Source organism: Pogona vitticeps, chromosome 7 (assembly GCF_051106095.1).
Source record: "Pogona vitticeps strain Pit_001003342236 chromosome 7, PviZW2.1, whole genome shotgun sequence".
NCBI lineage: Eukaryota > Metazoa > Chordata > Lepidosauria > Squamata > Agamidae > Pogona > Pogona vitticeps.
In genome coordinates, this window is record NC_135789.1 from 21,513,246 (window position 1) to 21,534,911 (window position 21,666).

The 21,666-nt window shown below is 47.2% G+C and overlaps 2 long non-coding RNA genes across 2 annotated transcripts in view; one reads left to right on the top strand and one right to left on the bottom strand.

Annotated features, from left to right (window-relative positions):
- LOC144584077 (uncharacterized) overlaps positions 1 to 21,142 on the top strand; it is a 28,351-nt gene extending 7,209 nt beyond the window's left edge. The window contains exon 2 of the long non-coding RNA XR_013538112.1: positions 20,813 to 21,142. This is a non-coding gene — a long non-coding RNA (uncharacterized LOC144584077). The remainder of the gene's footprint in view (positions 1 to 20,812) is intronic.
- On the bottom strand, positions 1,630 to 15,815 carry LOC144584076 (uncharacterized). The gene is made up of 2 exons (XR_013538111.1): positions 15,687 to 15,815; positions 1,630 to 2,725 (listed from the first exon to the last, which is right to left on the bottom strand). It is a non-coding gene; the product is annotated as an uncharacterized LOC144584076 (long non-coding RNA).
- Positions 21,143 to 21,666: the final 524 nt, after the last annotated feature.

The window sequence follows — 21,666 nt, forward strand, 5'->3', positions numbered from 1 at the left end:
ACCCCATGTGATGCTTTCATTTGGGCTTCTTAGGATAACCCACCTGCAGCTCTGAAAAGATGGAAAAGGTGTTTCTGGCCTTCAGGAGTGGGGCTGTTATGACCCTCTGGGGAGCTGTCAGGTGACTCCCGGGGCTCCCTGTCAAGTCAGACTTCAGTCACACCAAAGGGTTTTTCTGCCCTGTTGACTCAGACTCAACTTGCAACTCAGAACTTCAGCTTCTGGCTTTGGACCTGGGACTTGGTACCAAGGACTCGAACTCAGACCTTTCCTGCCAGAAAGTTATGTAGCCGCTGTAAGACTAACGAGCCCTCATTTTTCATTAGGTTTCATGTTCCTAAGCACACATCTTCAGGCGAACGGAGTGGTCCAGTCTCCAGAGGCTCTCTCCCTCTGGCTGCCCCTGCGCTTAACAATACGAGCGGCTCCTCGTCTTTGTGTTGGTTTCCTCTCTCGCTCTCTTGCATCTGGACAGGAAGTGGCCACTTCTGGAGGAAGGAGAAATTGCTGGATGCCCAGGCCTTTCTCACACCCTGGTGTGGAGGCACAGAACACAGGCTGGGAGGTGCTCTTTGGGGGTCTTTGACAAGCCGGACACATCCCCATTTGAAGAGACCTTTGTCCAGCAGGCCGAGGCAAAGAGGCCGTCCCACAACCAGCAAAATCAGGGAGCTGGACAGGGGACAGATGGTATCTGTCTTCAGTGTGGAAGGGATGGTCACTCTTGAATTGCCCTCCTCAGCCACACTAGACACCGTTCCAAGTCCTCTACTCAGAGCAGGTTACCATAGTCTTTCCAGACTGAAGGATGCCTATACAAAGTTTGCCTGTAATGTTTATAATAAAATTGCCTCCAAACTATGGAAGATCTACAGATTCTACAGGAAAATTCAAGTACTACGAACCAAAGTATCTTCCTTCTTTACTCCCAAAAGGAGAAAGAATGATATTTATGTTGTGCAGTAATGACTAACAACCCCTCCGTGTGGCCCTGGGCAAGATGCACAGCATCAGGATGTCCCCCCAAAAGAAAGGAATGGATAAACTGATTTCCCTTCATCGCGGCCAGAAAGGAAAGATTTCACCTCTAAGGCTTCCTGTGTCTAACCTTCACAAACCTCAATCAATGTTTCCAAGTTTCTGAGCTGCTGTTAAAAACTTTGGTTGTTGTTGTTGTGTGTGTGTGTTGAGGAGAGCAGGGACAGAAATATGTGGATGAATGTTGAAGGTCTGAGGGTGTCACCACGGAGGGGAGGGGGAGCAAGGCAGGAAAGGGGCAGCTTTGTCGTGGCTGGAATACTCCGAGGAACGGAAATTGGAACAGAATCTGCTCTCAGGCACCCCAGAGTGCAGGACATGTAATCAAGGGCTCAAGATACCAGAAGCCAGATTTCGGCTGAATATAAAAAAACAAAACTTTTTAACTGTTGGAGCAGTATGACAAGGGAACCCATGTGGGGAGCACATTGGAGGCGTTCAGGAGAACGCTAAACAGCCGTCTTTCCAATATTTATTTATTTATTAACCCAACTCGGGGAGGCAGTGGAAGACAGGAGGGCCTGGCATGCTCTGGTCCATGGGGTCACAAAGAGTCGCACATGACTAAACAACAAAACAAAGTCACTATGATTCCCCCACAGTGTTAATTTATTCAAATTATCAGCAAATCAAAACATATTTTTAAAACATTTATATTACTTATCTATTTATTACTACTAATATATATGTATGTATATATATATTATATTTATGTTTTATGTTCTATTTATTAATAATTTTATTTATTTATTTATTTAATCTGCAGATGCCTTTTCTAATGTTAACTAACAATATTACTAATTCATCATAACATATACAATTAACCAATTAACAATGAAATACTAATAATACCAAAAAAAGGAAAGAGGGCCTCCCCGCAGCCCCTCGCGACTTGGTGAAGAGGACAAAGGGGTCTTTTGTCAGGGCCGCCCCCCTCACCGCCCCAACCTCCTCCACCGCAGGCAGTGTTTCCCTGAGGCAGCGGCGGGAAGGAAGAGGAGGACGTGTCTGCTCCCATGGGAGCAACGCAGGCCGAGCCTGGAGATATAGCAGGCGGGCGGCTCTTTGTTGCCTAGGCCGCCGCTCCTCGTGCCTGGGCTGAGGGCTGCAGTGGTGCTGGCCTCCTTCTCTTGCCACCCCACCTAGCCTACCCCAAGATCTGCCCCCCTCCCTTCCTCTCTTTGGGGCAGCTGGTGCTGGTGCCGCCGCCGCTCCCGCCTCTTCTCCAGCGTGCGCGTACCAAGGACCCGAACTCTGACATCCCAGAATGCTTTGGTCTTCAAAGCGTGGTAGTGGGGATGGCGGAGGTTGCATCACCGAAAAGTTAAGTAAAATAAAGATAAAATAATTGCCGCTTGCCCAAAAGCATGCTGCCTGGGCGAGCCAGAACCGGAACCCCTTAAAATCCAAGAAAGCAAGGAGGAGGCCACGTACACTCATGGGATGGGGGGTTATAGGTGTCCATCATCCAGACGTGCAGGACGGGATCTTGGCGCCCAGGCATCTTCCATGGGCACGTGCCTTCCTGTGTCTGGATGTTTTTTGATCCTGGGGAAGTTGGTGGTGTCTCTCTGCTCTTGGCAGTGTCACCACTGAAGGGACACGAAGAGGAGGCGCTGGTGGTGGGAAGCCGCCCTGGCACCGCTTAGCTTCTGGACTGCGGGAAGGCTCTCCTTTTTCAGAATCTCTGCAAAACAAGAATGGGCAAGATTTGGGTCCAAGGTCTCTCAAAGGCCTCCGTCGCCCTGCTTGAGCCTGCCCACAGGCATGAAGCTCCCCTGACCAGATAGAGGGCCTTCTCGGTCGCTCTGTCTGTTCTTTCTCATGCCGCCAAGCCATTTTCAATTCGGGTGGACTCTCGCCAAGAAAAAGACTCAGGACCTCATGATTGATGGAAGGAAGGAACAAATAGAAGGAAGGAAGAGATGATAGAAGGAAGAGAGAAGGGTGGGAGGAAAGAAGGAAGCGAAGTAAGGAAGGAAGCAAAATAATATGGAAGATAGGCTGTTACCCAAGCAGCAAAAACACAAAAACAATGATGTTTTTAAATAATACAATTGTAATATAATTAGGGTTGCACAATCAGTGTCAGAATCATGGTTGATGAGTTGACTTGTTTCAACAAACCACCATTAGGATTACCCACAGAAAGTAGTGTTTGGATGTAACACTAAACCATGGTTTACTGGAAACAGAAACAAAGCCTTAGTGTAGGTTATTGGAATAAAGATTGGAATACAGATTGATTACCCCCCTTCCTATAATAACATCAAGGCAGGGGGGCATGTGGCAGGGTCAAGTTTTAATTGGCAGGCAAAGTGAGCAGGAATACCCTGTTTCCCTCAAAATAAGACCTAACCTGAAAATAAGCCCTATTATGATTTTTCAGGATGCTCGTAATATAAGTGTTACATACAGCACTGATGTTACCTGTCTGTCATGGGTTTGGAGGGAAAGTTCCATCCTATGGGGAGTGGAAGGCGGGACATCAGGAGGAGGGGCTGTACTGTATAAATATGTGATGCCTGTGTGGTGAAAGAGGAGACACTGAGAGACTCTGGGATGTGACGAAGCAGCAGCTGGGAAGAAGAAGCTGTTGTGGGAGTCTGTGTGTCAGACAGGGTACTTCTGTGTGTCAGAGTACCAACCTGATAGGTTCAGGTGTCTGTTGGTTAGCCAGAACTGATAGGTTCAGGGTCTGTGCTTCAAGTTAAGGGTTCTGGGTGAACCAAACTGTATGCTTGTATGAGTGAGAATAAGCCACGTTACTTTATCTTATTCACCTGATTGTTTATTTTTCCCTGTGTGTATTTAAAATAAACCTTATTCTTTTTATTGTTTAAAAATCCATCCCTGGTCTGTGTGACTTCTTAAAGGGAATGGTTGGTGGCAGCTTAGTGTAACTGTGTGACATATCCCAGTAGGTCTGGGTTTGTCACATTGATTGGTGTCCAGCGTGTGGGATACGACTGGTCCAGTTGTCCAGTGGTCCAGCAAAGCCTTGGCAAGTGTGCCCGGAGCAAGGGGGGTCTAGTCAGGGACAGTCTGAGGCGCGTAGGTAATCTTCTAGGTGTACCTCACGGGGAGGTGCGCTAGTAGAAGAACGTGCCAACTGGGGAGACTTAGATTAAGGTGCTCTGAGGCAGCCTAGTTTTGGCGGGAAAAAGCTGAGGCAAAACTGCGTAGTAACAGTGATCTAGCTTGCCAGCTGAGAGGCCCAGCAGAGGGGGGTAGGCTCTGACTCGATACTGTTGCAAGTTTAGTGCTGAAGAACAGCAGCAATCTCTAGGGAGAGCTGGTTCTGAGGCAAGAAGGAAAAAAGTGGTCGTTTTATTTTGAGGCTTGACTTTTAAAGCAGCCTGTTCTGAGGGGGGATTATGCCCTTGACTCGAAGCCAGATGGCCGAAATGAGTGAAGTAAAAGACCCCCAGATTGACCAAGGTTCTGAGGATGAATTTGGCTCAGTGCAGGGTGACAGCACAGGAGAGCAGAACCCAGAACTTAGAAAATTGCTCCTAGCCCAACAGCATGAACTGAGGATGAGGCAATTTGAAATGGAGGAAAGGGAAAGAGAAGAAAGGGAAAGAGAGAAACAGCGGCAATTTGAATTAGAGAGAGAGAGAGAGAGAATGGAGAAGGAAGAAAGATTAGAGAGACAGAGAATTGAATTGGAATTGCAGAGAGAGAAAATGGCGTTTGAATTAAAAAAATTGGAACTGATGAATCAGAACAACAATAATAATAGGGATTCTGAGGGAGGCCAACTGTCTAAGGCTGACCTGAAGAAATTCCCTGTGTACCACAAGGGAGATTGTCCTGAGGTGTTCTTTTCCTTAGTGGAAAGAGCGTTTGTGGACTTCTCAGTGAGGGAAACTGAGAAGATGACCATCATGCGGTCTTTAATCAGTGGTAGCCTGGCTGAGGTTTATGCCGAGATGCCTGAGGAACTGATGAAAGATTTTGCAGAATTTAAAAAACTGGTGTTTGCCAGACATGGGATAAATGCAGAGCAGCTGAGACAAAGATTCAGGTCCCTCACCAAGAAGCCAGAGCAGACTTTTACCCAAGTGGGGGCCCAATTGGTGAGGCTGCTTGAGAAATGGCTATCGCAGGAGGGAACAGAGACCTATGAGCAGCTGAAAGACTTGATAGCACTGGAACAGTTCTATTCAGTCCTGCATGGGGAATTGAAATTCCAGGTGAGGGAAAGGAAACCGAAATCTGTGGCAGCAGCCGCAGAGATCGCAGATTTTATTTCCCAAATAAGAAAGCCCTTGGGTGAGGGGAAATCTGTAGGTAAACCCAAAGAAACCTACAGCAAGTACTCTCAGGGACCAGGGAAAAGCCAGCAAGGGGGAGGGGCCCATGGTGAAGGGAAGCCCTCAGACATGAAACCAAGACCTCAGATTTTGGAGGGAAAACCAAAACAAGATGAGAGAGAATCAAAATACACCAGAAAATGTTATTTCTGTCAGGGAAAGGGTCATCTAATCTCAGAGTGTCAGAAATTAAAGCAGCTAAAAGGAATGGTGCCTCAGGAGTCTAGTGGAACCAAGCCAAAAGCTGTGTTCTGTGTCCAGAAAGAACAAGGCTCAGTCTCACTGAGGGAGCCTGTTGCCATGGCTACTCAGTCTGGAACAGCTACCGCTGCTGATCAGGCTGAGGAAAATGGTCCTCTTGTGGAGGTAAAGCGCTGCTTGCTGATAAAAACAGATTCTCAGTTGTTTGAGACAGCAGGGGTGGACGTAGGAATACTTGACCGTCAGTATAGGGGGCTGCGGGACACTTGTTCCCAGGTAACCCTGTGCCATCCAGATATTATTCCCAGGGAGTTTATAATCCCAAATGAGAGTATGAAGGTGGCAGGGATTGAGGGGCAGGTAATCTCTCTGCCAGTAGCTGAGGTACCTGTCAACTTTCAAGGCTGGAGGGGCGTTTGGCGGCTAGCGATTTCATCTACTCTGCCAGCAGCCGTGCTCGTGGGAAATGACCTGGCTGAACATGTGAAAAGGGTGCTAGTGATTACACGCTCACAAGCCACCACGGGGACAGTTCAGGGGGGTAATGATGAGCCAGAGACGGAAGCAGAGGGGAGTTCAGAAGCTGTGGTGGAAACCTTAACCACAGACAGCAGATTTGGACAGGAGCAAAAGGCAGACGCCACTCTCCAAAAGTGTTTTGAACAGGTGACTGACGCCCAGCTAACACCTGAAACCCCAGTGAGATTTCTGGAGGAAAAGGGGATTTTATATAGAGAGACCCTGAGGAATATCTCAAAAGGGGGAGATGGGATCAGAAGTCAGCTGGTGGTACCTGAAAAGTATCGCCCCATGATCTTACAAAGGGGACACTCTGACATGTTTGCTGCACACTTAGGGGTGAACAAAACACAGCAGAGAATCACACAGAATTTCTACTGGCCTGACATAGGGAAGCAGATCAGGGAGTTCTGTAAACAATGTGATGTGTGTCAAAGGCAGGGGAATAACCGCGACAGGACCAAAGCAAAGTTGTGCCCTTTGCCTGTGATTGACACTCCGTTCAAATGCATAGGGGTGGATATTGTGGGACCTTTGCCCAAGGCCACAAAGAGGGGGAACAGGTTCATTCTAACAATTGTGGACCATGCCACAAGGTATCCTGAAGCCATACCCTTGACTAACATCGAAACTAACACAGTGGCCGATGCTTTGGTGGGGTATATGTCCAGGATGGGATTTGCCTCAGAGATAATCACAGATTTGGGCGCATCGTTCACATCAAAGCTCATGAAACGCTTATGGCAAATCTGTGGAATTAAGCACAAGGAAACCACTGCCTATCATCCTGAAAGTAATGGATTAACTGAGAAGTTCAATGGGACTCTAATGCGCATGATTAGGGCTTACTTGGCAGAGAATCCAAACAATTGGGACCAGAAGCTGCAATCCCTTTTGTTTGCTTATCGATCAGTGCCACAAGCCAGTACCGGGTTTAGTCCATTTGAACTTTTATTTGGGAGAAGGGTGAAAGGGCCCCTTGATTTGATCAAACAAAATTGGGAGCAGATCACCCAGGATGACCCACAAGACGTTGTGACTTACATAGACACCTTGATGAATGACCTAAGGAGAAATCTAGAGCTGGCAGCAGAAAACCTGCAAGCTCAGAAGGTCAGACAGAAAACATGGTATGACCACAAAGCTAGAGAGAGGCACTTTGACCCAGGGGAGGAAGTGCTTTGGCTTAGGCCCTGCAGAGAGAACAAACTGCAGCTCAAATGGGCAGGACCATATAGGGTCATTTCCAAGATGTCAGACCTGAACTACCTTATAGAGCAGGAGGAGAACCAAGCAAGGAGGGTGGTTCATGTGAATGCCCTAAAACCCTACTACAGAGGGGAACAGAGGGTTTTATTCGCGATAAAAGCAGCTGAGAGTGAGGAAGCGGAATTACCCTTCTGGGAGGGTAGAGGGGAAGTAAAATACAACCCAGAGGAGGTAAAGATCAGTCCTGCACTCACCCAAGACCAGCAGCAAGAACTAAAAATGCTGCTTAGTAAATATCAACAGGTGTTTTCCAACAAGCCGGGGATAGTGAAGGGAGTGATGCATCGGATCCACACAGGGGATGCACCCCCGCAGGCAGTATCCCCATACCGAGTAACGGGACCCTATAGGGACAAGGTGCGGAAGGAGCTGGACGAAATGCTGAGGGAGAACATAATCGTCCCCTCTTCTAGTCCTTGGTCCTCTCCGATAGTCCTTGTGGACAAGCCTGATGGGAGCATTAGGTTTTGTGTTGATTACAGGAAATTAAACCGTGTAACCACTCCTGATGCCTACCCAATGCCCAGGCTAGACAACCTGATTGAAACCATAGGGGGTTGTCGGTTCATCTCATCATTGGACCTGGTAAAGGGATATTGGCAATTAAGAATTGATCCCAGGGATCAAGAAAAGACTGCCTTTTGCAGCCCTTTTGGTCTCTATGAGTTTCGAGTCCTGAGCTTTGGTCTCAGAAATGCACCAGCCACATTCCAAAGGCTGATGGACCAGACCTTAGCAGGGCTCAGTGACTTTACAGTGGCCTACATTGACGACATAGGGATCTTCAGTAATACCTGGGAAGATCACCTGATACACCTGGAGTTAGTGCTGCAGAGGTTAAGTGCAGCAGGGCTAACAGTAAAGGCCAGCAAGTGTCAGCTGGGTAGCCCAGAAATAAAATACTTGGGTCACATGGTAGGGGGAGGAATGATAAAACCCCTGGAGGCCAAAATAGAAGCTGTTCGTGATTGGCCTAGACCCAACACCAAGAAAAAAGTCAAATCATTTCTTGGGTTGGTGGGTGTTACATACAGCACTGATGTTACCTGTCTGTCATGGGTTTGGAGGGAAAGTTCCATCCTATGGGGAGTGGAAGGCGGGACATCAGGAGGAGGGGCTGTACTGTATATAAATGTGAAACCTGTGTGGTGAGTGGGAGATGCTGAGACAGACGCTGAGAGACACTGGGGTGTGACGAAGCAGCAGCTGGGAAGAAGGAGCTGTTGTGGGAGTCTGTGTGTCAGACAGGGTACTACTGTGTGTCAGAGTACCAACCTGATAGGTTCAGGTGTCTGTTGGTTAGCCAGAACTGATAGGTTCAGGGTCTGTGCTTCAAGTTAAGGGTTCTGTGTGAACCAAACTGTATGCTTGTATGAGTGAGAATAAGCCACGTTACTTTATCCTATTCACCTGATTGTTTTATTTTCCCTGTGTGTATTTAAATAAACCTTATTCTTTATTTGTTTGAAAATCCATCCCTGGTCTGTGTGACTTCTTATAGGGAATGGTTGGTGGCAGCTTAGTGTAACTGTGTGACATATCCCAGTAGGTCTGGGTTTGTCACATTGATTGGTGTCCAGCGTGTGGGATACGACTGGTCCAGTTGTCCAGTGGTCCAGCAAAGCCTTGGCAAGTGTGCCCAGAGCAAGGGGGGTCTAGTCAGGGACAGTCTGAGGCGCGTAGGTAATCTTCTAGGTGTACCTCACGGGGAGGTGCGCTAGTAGAAGAACGTGCCAACTGGGGAGACTTAGATTAAGGTGCTCTGAGGCAGCCTAGTTTTGGCGGGAAAAAGCTGAGGCAAAACTGCGTAGTAACAGTGATCTAGCTTGCCAGCTGAGAGGCCCAGCAGAGGGGGGTAGGCTCTGACTCGATACTGTTGCAAGTTAGTGCTGAAGAACAGCAGCAATCTCTAGGGAGAGCTGGTTCTGAGGCAAGAAGGAAAAAAGTGGTCGTTTTATTTTGAGGCTTGACTTTTTAAAGCAGCCTGTTCTGAGGGGGGATTATGCCCTTGACTCGAAGCCAAGTAGCAGACATGAGTGAAGTGAAAGACCCCCAGATTGACCAAGGTTCTGAGGATGAATTTGGCTCAGTGCAAGGTGACAGCACAGGAGAGCAGAACCCAGAGATCAGAAAAATACTCCTAGCCCAACAGCATGAACTGAGGGTGAGGGAAATGGAGAGGCAGGAAAGATTGGAGAGAGAGAGAATGGAAATGGAGAGGGAGAGAGAGAAAATTGCTCTGGAAAAAGAAAGAATGGTGTTTGAATTAAGAAAACTGGAACTGATGAACCAGAACAATAATAACAATAGGGATTCTGAGGGAGGCCAATTGTCTAAAGCTGACCTGAAGAAATTCCCTGTGTACCACAAGGGAGATTGTCCTGAGGTGTTCTTTTCCTTAGTGGAAAGAGCGTTTGTGGACTTCTCAGTGAGGGAAACTGAGAAGATGACCATCATGCGATCTTTAATCAGTGGTAGCCTGGCTGAGGTTTATGCCGAGATGCCTGAGGAACTGATGAAAGATTTTGCAGAGTTTAAAAAACTGGTGTTTGCCAGACATGGGATAAATGCAGAGCAGCTGAGACAAAGATTCAGGTCCCTCACCAAAAAACCAGAACAGACTTTTACCCAAGTGGGGGCCCAATTGGTGAGGCTGCTTGAGAAATGGCTATCGCAGGAAGGGACAGAGACCTATGAGCAGCTTAAAGATTTGATAGCGCTGGAACAGTTCTATTCAGTCCTGCATGGGGAATTGAAATTCCAGGTGAGGGAAAGGAAACCGAGGTCTGTGGCAGAAGCCTCAGAGATCGCAGATTTTATTTCCCAAATAAGAAAGCCCTTGGGTGAGGGGAAATCTGTAGGTAAACCCAAAGAAACCTACAGCAAGTACTCTCAGGGACCAGGGAAAAGCCAGCAAGGGGGAGGGGCCCATGGTGAAGGGAAGCCCTCAGACATGAAACCAAGACCTCAGATTTTGGAGGGAAAACCAAAACAAGATGAGAGAGAATCAAAATACACCAGAAAATGTTATTTCTGTCAGGGAAAGGGTCATCTAATCTCAGAGTGTGAGAAATTAAAGCAGCTAAAAGGAATGGTGCCTCAGGAGTCTAGTGGAACCAAGCCAAAAGCTGTGTTCTGTGTCCAGAAAGAGCAAGGCTCAGTGTCACTGAGGGAGCCTGTTGCCATGGCTACTCAGTCTGGAACAGCTACCGCTGCTGATCAGGCTGAGGAAAATGGTCCTCTTATAGAGGTAAAGCGCTGCTTGCTGGTGAAAACAGATTCTCAGTTGTTTGAGACAGCAGGGGTGGACGTAGGAATACTTGACCGTCAGTATAGGGGGCTGCGGGACACTTGTTCCCAGGTAACCCTGTGCCATCCAGATATTATTCCTAGGGAGTTTATAATCCCAAATGAGAGCATGAAGGTGGCAGGGATTGAGGGGCAGGTAATCTCTCTGCCAGTAGCAGAGGTACCTGTCAACTTTCAAGGCTGGAGGGGAGTTTGGCGGCTAGCGATTTCATCGACTCTGCCAGCAGCCGTGCTCGTGGGAAATGACCTGGCTGAACATGTGAAACGGGTGCTAGTGATTACACGCTCACAAGCCACCACGGGGACAGTTCAAGGGGGTAATGATGAGCCAGAGACGGAAGCAGAGGGGAGTTCAGAAGCTGTGGTGGAAACCTTAACCACAGACAGCAGATTTGGACAGGAGCAAAAGGCAGACGCCACTCTCCAAAAGTGTTTTGAACAGGTGACTGACGCCCAGCTAACACCTGAAACCCCAGTGAGATTTCTGGAGAAAAAGGGGATTTTATATAGAGAGACCCTGAGGAATATCTCAAAAGGGGGAGATGGGATCAGAAGTCAGCTGGTGGTACCTGAAAAGTATCGCCCCATGATCTTACAAAGGGGTCACTCTGACATGTCTGCTGCACACTTAGGGGTGAAAGGGCCCCTTGATTTGATCAAACAAAATTGGGAGCAGATCACCCAGGATGACCCACAAGACGTTGTGACTTACATAGACACCTTGATGAATGACCTAAGGAGAAATCTAGAGCTGGCAGCAGAAAACCTGCAAGCTCAGAAGGTCAGACAGAAAACATGGTATGACCACAAAGCTAGAGAGAGGCACTTTGACCCAGGGGAGGAAGTGCTTTGGCTTAGGCCCTGCAGAGAGAATAAACTGCAGCTCAAATGGGCAGGACCATATAGGGTCATTTCCAAGATGTCAGACCTGAACTACCTAATAGAGCAGGAGGAGAACCAAGCAAGGAGGGTGGTTCATGTGAATGCCCTAAAACCCTACTACAGAGGGGAACAGAGGGTTTTATTCGCGATAAAAGCAGCTGAGAGTGAGGAAGCTGAATTACCCTTCTGGGAGGGTAGAGGGGAAGTAAAATACAACCCAGAGGAGGTAAAGATCAGTCCTGCACTCACCCAAGACCAGCAGCAAGAACTAAAAATGCTGCTTAGTAAATATCAACAGGTGTTTTCCAACAAGCCGGGGATAGTGAAGGGAGTGATGCATCGGATCCACACAGGGGATGCACCCCCGCAGGCAGTATCCCCATACCGAGTAACGGGACCCTATAGGGACAAGGTGCGGAAGGAGCTGGACGAGATGCTGAGGGAGAACATAATCGTCCCCTCTTCTAGTCCTTGGTCCTCTCCGATAGTCCTTGTGGACAAGCCTGATGGGAGCATTAGGTTTTGTGTCGATTACAGGAAATTAAACCGTGTAACCACTCCTGATGCCTACCCAATGCCCAGGCTAGACAACCTGATTGAAACCATAGGGGGTTGTCGGTTCATCTCATCATTGGACCTGGTAAAGGGATATTGGCAATTAAGAATTGATCCCAGGGATCAAGAAAAGACTGCCTTTTGCAGCCCTTTTGGTCTCTATGAGTTTCGAGTCCTGAGCTTTGGTCTCAGAAATGCACCAGCCACATTCCAAAGGCTGATGGACCAGACCTTGGCAGGGCTCAGTGACTTTACAGTGGCCTACATTGACGACATAGGGATCTTCAGTAATACCTGGGAAGATCACCTGATACACCTGGAGTTAGTGCTGCAGAGGTTAAGTGCAGCAGGGCTAACAGTAAAGGCCAGCAAGTGTCAGCTGGGTAGCCCAGAAATAAAATACTTAGGTCACATGGTAGGGGGAGGAATGATAAAACCCCTGGAGGCCAAAATAGAAGCAGTTCGTGATTGGCCTAGACCCAACACCAAGAAAAAAGTCAAATCATTTCTTGGGTTGGTGGGCTACTACAGAAAGTTCATCCCGAGGTTTAGCGAGATTGCGGCTCCGCTGACCGATCTGACGAGGAAGAAGGCTGATGACCGCATCCTGTGGACCAGCGACTGTGAGGCGGCGTTCCAGAGGTTGAAGGAGGCGTTAATCAACTATCCTGTCCTGCGTGCTCCAGACTTCGACCGGGAGTTCATCATCTACACCGATGCGTCTAACAGCGGGGTAGGAGCAGTTCTGTGCCAGGAGGATGAGAATGGTGACCAGCATCCAGTGTCCTACCTGAGTAGGAAACTTCAAAAAGGTGAGAGACATTTGGCAACCGTGGAGAAGGAGTGTTTGGCCATAGTCTACGCGATCCAGAAGGCCAAGCCTTACATCTGGGGAAGACATTTTGTTCTGTGTACTGACCATTCACCATTGCAATGGTTAAAGACAATGAAAACCCACAATAGCAAACTTATGAGGTGGGCTTTAAACCTACAGGACTATGACTTTGAAGTGAAGGTGGTCAGAGGGTCAGTGAACTGTGTTGCTGACGCCTTATCAAGAAGACCTGAAGATTGAAGACGGCGAAAGAACATGGACTATATGTGTATATAATGATGACAAAAAGTAAAATGTACCTGGTTTAGAATTTGGTTTGTAAGAATAAAGGTAAATTGATGTAATGTATAAGGTAAATGTTTAAATGCCTATTTGCTATGCTTAACTTAGAATGTAAGTATGAGTAAGTATAATATGGTATGTATAACTGTTGTTGTGTATTTTATCAAGGTTGTTTTTTGGTGAAAAGCACGTTAGCTTTCCCCCTACAAAACAACTTATAAAGAGGGGAGGTGTTACATACAGCACTGATGTTACCTGTCTGTCATGGGTTTGGAGGGAAAGTTCCATCCTATGGGGAGTGGAAGGCGGGACATCAGGAGGAGGGGCTGTACTGTATATAAATGTGAAACCTGTGTGGTGAGTGGGAGATGCTGAGACAGACGCTGAGAGACACTGGGGTGTGACGAAGCAGCAGCTGGGAAGAAGGAGCTGTTGTGGGAGTCTGTGTGTCAGACAGGGTACTACTGTGTGTCAGAGTACCAACCTGATAGGTTCAGGTGTCTGTTGGTTAGCCAGAACTGATAGGTTCAGGGTCTGTGCTTCAAGTTAAGGGTTCTGTGTGAACCAAACTGTATGCTTGTATGAGTGAGAATAAGCCACGTTACTTTATCCTATTCACCTGATTGTTTTATTTTCCCTGAGTGTATTTAAATAAACCTTATTCTTTATTTGTTTGAAAATCCATCCCTGGTCTGTGTGACTTCTTATAGGGAATGGTTGGTGGCAGCTTAGTGTAACTGTGTGACATATCCCAGTAGGTCTGGGTTTGTCACAGTGGGCTACTACAGAAAGTTCATCCCGAGGTTTAGCGAGATTGCGGCTCCGCTGACCGATCTGACGAGGAAGAAGGCTGATGACCGCATCCCGTGGACCAGCGACTGTGAGGCGGCGTTCCAGAGGTTGAAGGAGGCGTTAATCAACTATCCAGTCCTGCGTGCTCCAGACTTCGACCGGGAGTTCATCATCTACACAGATGCGTCTAACAGCGGGGTAGGAGCAGTTCTGTGCCAGGAGGATGAGAATGGTGACCAACATCCAGTGTCCTACCTGAGTAGGAAACTTCAAAAAGGTGAGAGACATTTGGCAACCGTGGAGAAGGAGTGTTTGGCCATAGTCTACGCGATCCAGAAGGCCAAGCCTTACATCTGGGGAAGACATTTTATTCTGTGTACTGACCATTCACCATTGCAATGGTTAAAGACAATGAAAACCCACAATAGCAAACTTATGAGGTGGGCTTTAAACCTACAGGACTATGACTTTGAAGTGAAGGTGGTCAGAGGGTCAGTGAACTGTGTTGCTGACGCCTTATCAAGAAGACCTGAAGAATGAAGACGGCGAAAGAACATGGACTATGTGTATATAATGATGAAAAAAGTAAATGTACCTGGTTTTGAATTTGGTTTGTATGAATAAAGGTAAATTGATGTAATGTATATGGTAAATGTTTAAATGCCTAAATGGTAAATGTTTAACTTAGAATGTAAGTATAAGTAAGTATAATATGGTATGTATAACTGTTGTTGTGTGTTTTATACAGGTTGTTTTTTTGGTGAAAAGCACGTTAGCTTTCCCCCTACAAAACAACTTATAAAGAGGGGAGGTGTTACATACAGCACTGATGTTACCTGTCTGTCATGGGTTTGGAGGGAAAGTTCCATCCTATGGGGAGTGGAAGGCGGGACATCAGGAGGAGGGGCTGTACTGTATAAATATGTGATGCCTGTGTGGTGAAAGAGGAGACACTGAGAGACTCTGGGATGTGACGAAGCAGCAGCTGGGAAGAAGAAGCTGTTGTGGGAGTCTGTGTGTCAGACAGGGTACTTCTGTGTGTCAGAGTACCAACCTGATAGGTTCAGGTGTCTGTTGGTTAGCCAGAACTGATAGGTTCAGGGTCTGTGCTTCAAGTTAAGGGTTCTGGGTGAACCAAACTGTATGCTTGTATGAGTGAGAATAAGCCACGTTACTTTATCTTATTCACCTGATTGTTTATTTTTCCCTGTGTGTATTTAAAATAAACCTTATTCTTTTTATTGTTTAAAAATCCATCCCTGGTCTGTGTGACTTCTTAAAGGGAATGGTTGGTGGCAGCTTAGTGTAACTGTGTGACATATCCCAGTAGGTCTGGGTTTGTCACAATAAGCCCTACCCCAAAAATAAGCCCTCGTTAAGTGAAAGCCCACCCATCATCCTTATGAGGCAACCAGGAGAAGATGACAGGACTGCATTTGAATCCATGTAGATGGTTGTACATGAAAAAAAAAAACATCCCCTGAAAATAAGCCCTGCTGCATTTTCTGTGGCACCTTCACTCTCTCTCTCTCTCTCTCTCTCTCTCTCTCTCAATCAGTCAATCAATCAATCAATCAGTCAGTCAGTCAGTCAGTCAGTCAGTCAGTCAGTCTGTCTGTCTATCTGCCTGCCTGCCTGCCTGCCTGCCTGCCTGCCTGCCTGCCCGACCCCCTCCCCTTCCTCACCTGTGTTAATAAGGACTCCAGTCCATGGGCTCCTCCTCTGGATAGGAAGAAGGAGCCCAATCCATGGCCTCCTCCATTACCGACGGGCACCATTCCATCGGCTCCTCCGCGCTGGGGGCAGCTGTGAGAGAAAGAAGAGTATAAGTTCGACCACTGGAAACCGACTAGATAACCGACAGCCCTATTGTGATCATTTGGGCCCATGGGATCCCTCAGGGGCCAATTCTTCCCCCCCATTCCAGCCTCACAGGATTGGGACTGTGGATCATGAGGGGGCACAATGAGAGTGGGGTCTGCCACCCCCACTTGGCCCATTCCCACTCGGGCACCGACACACAAGCGTGCCCCCTCCACTCTCGCTCGTGGGACTGCCAAAGGCAGAGAAGGTCCCTGGCCAAGCCTCTAGGGCGCCCCACAGCCCTCCCTCCCATCTGGAACGACGGGGCTGGGAGAACAGAGACTCACCAGGCAGCCATCCTGGCTGGGCAGGGAACCCAACCAGGTAGAACCTGAGGATGCACCTGCCGGGAGACCCACTGCCTCCACCTTCTCAGAAGCCCCAAATGGCGGTGGCTGCCCTCCCGCCCCACAGCCTGGGAGGAGGGAGACCACCCCCGACTCCTGGCCCCCCTGCCCAAGGCCCCACCTGGAGGAGCCGATGGAGCCTAGCTCGAGGCGAAGATGGATGGAGCCACCAGGGACCCGTTGGCTTTCCTTTTGCACACTGGCGCATTCACCCTGCAGAAATGGGGAGAAGTGGGGTGGGGGGAGATACCATAGCGAGTCACGAGATAAAAGGAACATGAAGTACGTTTGGCCTTGGAGTTCAAAATGAAGCAGGGCAAAGGGTAGTAGAGTTTTGTCAAGAGAACAAGCTGGTCATCACAAACAGTCTTTTCCAACAACACAAGAGGCGATTCTGCACATGGACATCACCAGATGGGCAATACCGAAATCAGATCGGTTATGTTCTCTGCAGGCAAAGATGGAGAAGCTCTATACAGTCAGCAAAAACAAGACCTGGAGCTGATTGTGGTTGTGATCATCAGCTTCTTATATCAAAATTCAAGCTTAAACTGAAGAAAGAAGGAATAACCACTGGGCGAGTCAGGTATAATCTGAACAAAATCCCTTATAATTACACAGTGGAAGTGAAGAACAGATTTAAGGAAGTAGGCTTGGCGAACAGAGTGCCTGAAGAACTATGGACGGAGGCTTGTAATATTATACAGGAGGCAGCAACAAAAACAATCTGAAAGAAAAGGAATTGCAAGAAAGCAAAGTGGCTGCCCAACGAGGCCTTACAAATAGCACAGAAGAGAAGGGAAACCAAATGCAAGGGAGATAGGGAAAGTTACAGAAAATTGAATGCAGACTTCCAAAGAATAGCAAGGAGAGACAAGAGGGCCTTCTTAAATGAACAGTGTAAAGAAACAGAGGAAAAGAATAGAAAGGGAAAAACCAGAGTTCTGTTCAAGAAAATTGGAGATAGTAAATGAACATTTTGTGCAAAGATGGACATGATAAAGGACAAAAATGAAAGGGACCTAACAGAAGCAGAAGTCATCAAAATGAGGTGGCAAGAATACACAGCGGAATTATACGAGAAATATCTGGATGTCCTGGACAGCCCAGATAGTGTGGTTGCTGACCTTGAGCCAGACATCCTGGAGAGTGAAGTCAAGTGGGCCTTAGAAAGCCTGGCTAACAACAAGGCCAGTGGAGGTGATGGCATTCCAGTTGAACTATATAAAATGTTAAAAGATGACGCTGTTAATGTGTAGCCTGCATAATTAACTTGTAAACCGCCCAGAGAGTGCTTGAAGCGCTATGGGGCGCTATATAAACAGCACGCTTTGCTTTGCTTTGCTTTAAGGTGCTACGTTCAATATGCCAGCAAGTTTCGAAAAGTCAGCAGTGGCCAGAGGATCCCAATCCCAAAGAAGGGCGGTCCCAAAGAATGCTCCAACTACCGTACAATTGCACTCATTTCAGACACTGGCAAGGTTATACTCAAAATCCTCCAAGGAAGGCTTCAGCAGTATGTGGACCGAGAACTCCCAGAAGTACAAGCTGGATTTCAAAGAGGCAGAGGAACTAGGGACCAAATTGCTAACATGCGCTGGATTATGGAGAAAGCCAGAGAGTTCCAGAAAAACATCTACTTCTGCTTCATTGACTACGCAAAAGCCTTTGACTGTGTGGAGCACAACAAACTATGGCAAGTCCTTAAAGAAATGTGAGTGCCTGACCACCTTATCCATCTCCTGAGAAATCTATATGTGGGACAGGAAGCAACAGTTAGAACTGGATATGGAAAAACAGATTGGTTCAAAATTGGGAAAGGAGTACGACAAGGCTGTATATTGTCTCCTTTACATCATATGAAAGGCTGGACTGGATGAATCCCAAGCCGGAATTAAGATTTCCAGAAGAAATATCAAAATCCTCAGATTTGCAAACAATACCACCCTGATAGCAGAAAGTGAGGAGGAATTAAAGAACCTCTTAATGAGGGTGAAGGAGAGTGCAAAAAATGGTCTGAAGCTCAAAAAATTAAGATCATGGCCACTGGTCCCATCACCTCCTGGCAAACAGAAGGGGGAGATACGGAGGCAGTGACAGATTTTACTTTCTTGAGTTCCATAATCACTGCAGATGGTGACAGCTGCCACGAAATCAAAAGATGCCTGCTTCTGGGGAGGAAAACGATGACAAACCTAGACAGCATCTTAAAAAGCAGAGACATCACCTTGCCAAAAAGGTCTGCATAATCAAAGCTATGGTTTTTTCCAGTCATGATGTATGGAAGTGAGAGCTGGACCATGAAGATGGCTGACCGCCGAAGAGTTGATGCGTTTGAATTGTGTTGCTGGAGGAGACTCTTGAGAGTCCCTTGGCTTGCAAGGAGAACAAACCTATCCATTCTGAAGGAAATCAACCCTGAGTGCTCACTGGAAGGACAGATCCTGAAACTGAGGCTCCAATACTTTGGCCATCTAATGAGAAGGCTCACTGGAAAAGATCCAGATGTTGGGAAAGTGTGAAGGCAAGAGGAGAAGGGGATGACAGAGGATAAGGTGGCTGGACAGAGTCATTGATGTGACCCATGTGACTTTGACCAAACTCTGGGAGGCCGTGGAAGACAGGAGGGCCTGGCATGCTTTGGTTCAGGTGGTCACAAAGTGTCGGATACGACTTAACAATGAAAGAACAACAACAACGTCCCCCGACACCCTCCCGCGCTGCCCCTAACCCCAGGAGACCAACCAGGCGACCTTACCTGGCCTGGGCGTGAACGAAGATCACGGACGAGGAGCTCCATCCAATGAAGGGCAGCGCTCTTGTCGCCATTAGGAGGAAGAGGAAGAGAAATAGGCAAAAGAGGTTAGAATGAGCAGAGGAGAAGGGGAAGGTGCAGGAAGTGGGTAAAGGCCAGGAAAAAGGAGAAAAAGAAGCCAGCGGGCAGGTAGGGTTGGCAATAATGGGCAGCCACCAAGGGTCAAGGAGAATCCCTGGAGAGAACTGGCCAATGGGCACGGGCGGAATGCCCCAGACAACAGTGGTTGCTCCGAGCAACGGTGGAAGCCCCTTCTTGGGGGGTGGGGCTTCGCTTAGGCCCCTCCTCAGGCTGTGCACACCTGGCTGCTCTCTGGCCCTGAGCCATGCCCCTGCATGGTGGGCATGGCAGACAGGTGGGTCCCTCCCACAGCCAAAAGTAAGAGGGCCAAAGTGCACAACTCGAAATGTTCCAAAATGGTTCAAAAATGTATAGCTGCCTTGTGCTCACTTTCCTCTGATTCTTTGAAGTAATTTTTAGAAACATTTTCATGTAAAATTTTCAGGTTTTATGCCATTCTCTCATCAATATTATGTGGTAAGGGAGTCATTTCCTGGTGTTAAGTTTTGAGTTTATTTTTTAAAAATTCCAAGGTACAATAACAGATTTGGCCACTAGGGGGAACTTAATAATGTCCCCCCCCCCTTGGCTACTACAATGCTCCGAGTTAATAACATGGGATGCAATGAATGACTTAGTCAACAGGAGTAACCGCAGGAATAAGTGAAACCTGGCTACTGGAACATAATGACTTATGGAATAAATTTATTTTAAAATACAATATTCTGAATTTGGACTGGCCCTGGTTCACCCCACCTCTGTATATGCGGTTGGAAAGCCTGCACACTGTTTTTGACTCCTCTCAGAAAACCGTGGAGGGGAGCAGTTTCCCACCCAGACAACCGCAGGCTTCCTTCACCCATCCTTGCAAAGGGTGGCCTGGCTGTATGGAATTGATGTTCCCCTTCTCTTCCCCGCTGGGCTCCTCTCTGATCCCATCCTGGAAGGGTGACCTCCTTGAAGAAGGCCGCCGGCTGACCTTGATCTCTGTCTCTGCCAGTCAGCCTCCTGGGGAGGTGAGCGGCCCTGGGTTTGTGTTCTGCTTTCTTTCTTTACTAATTTGGGCCAAAAGGAAAAATGAATCAATCCAGGAAGTTCACAGAAAGCAAAGCGTTGCAGAGGCACAGCCGATCCCCCCTCCCATTCACTCCCAATGGTTCTGTTTTAGGGTGTATAAAGGAAACCGCTCTGCCTCGGTGGGAAATTCAGCGTTTTTCTCAAGATCGCAAAAATGTTAAGAAAAAATGTTAAGAAAAATGCAAAAATGTTAAGAAAAATGTTAACAAAAATGTTAAGAAATGTTGGAAACTAATTTTTAAGGAAACGTGTGATATATTTGAAAAGATATTGAATTTAATGCTAAAATTCCTTTATTGTCAATGTTTGACAATGTAGATTTGGATTATTATTCGAAGGAATTGAGCAACAATTTTATGACAAGTGCTATAATATTAATAGCTAGGTTTTGTAAAGACAAAAATGATATTAAATTAGAAGGCTCGTACAGTGAAGTATGGGACGTTGCATTAAATGATAAATTGATCTCAAGATGAAAAGAGGGGAAATAAATTCTAATATTTTTATGCTATTTGGGGTACATTTGTTGAATTTGTATTAGTGAAAGGAAAGGGGAAAGCCTCTAAACAATTCATACAATTTTGGAAAGGAAATTTGCAATAAAAATTGTTCAATATTTTTTGTTTTTTTGTTTTTGTAATTGTTTCAGGAAGTCACCACGCTGGATGCTTTTGCCAGGCTCTTGCCAACCTGGTTGGTGGTCTCCAGAGTGGCGGAACTACAAGTCCTATCAGCCCCAGCTCCTGTCAACTCCCTGATGGGAGATGTAGTTCAACCGGTGGAGGGGGTGCACGGATGTTCAGCGTTGAGGATCTAAAGGGAGGGAAGCCAGTAGGCTAAGCACACGGTTGTCACTTCTGACTTATAGGAACCCTGGCAAGATTTTTGAGGCATGTGAAATGTTCAAGAAGTTGTTTCCCATTGCAAACTCCTCCCCCCATCCCATGAGTGTCCACGGCTGAGTGATGATTTGAACCCAGGTCTCTTGATTCCTAGTCTACCTGTACCATGCTAACCTTCAGCTGGATCATCAGGAGGGGCCTTTCTCTCGGTCCCGCCACCCTCCTGGGTGCGTTTGGTGGGGCCTTCTCTGTGGCTGCTCCGAGACTTTGGAACTCTCTGCCACTGGAGGCCAGCCAGGCCCCATCTTTGCTCTCCTTCCACAAGCAGCTAAAAGACCTCTCTCTTCAGGCAAGCTTTCCCTGAGCGATTGGCTTCCTTAAGGAGGGTTTTTAAATAGGCAGTTGCCCCTTACTGCTTTGAATGCATTTTTGGTATTGATTTTGTTTACTGTATTTTAGGGTGGTATTTGTTTGAACCTTCTTAATATTTGTATACTTACTGCTTTTAGCTTTAAATATTGTCTTTTACTGATATAAGACACCTTGGGTCCAGAGCATTCCTCTGAGCAGAAAGTGAGCCGCCCACTAGCTAGTCTGCAAGTTGTAAATGTTTTCCTCTGGTTTCTTTCTACAAATGCTTCATCCTTATCCACCACCACCC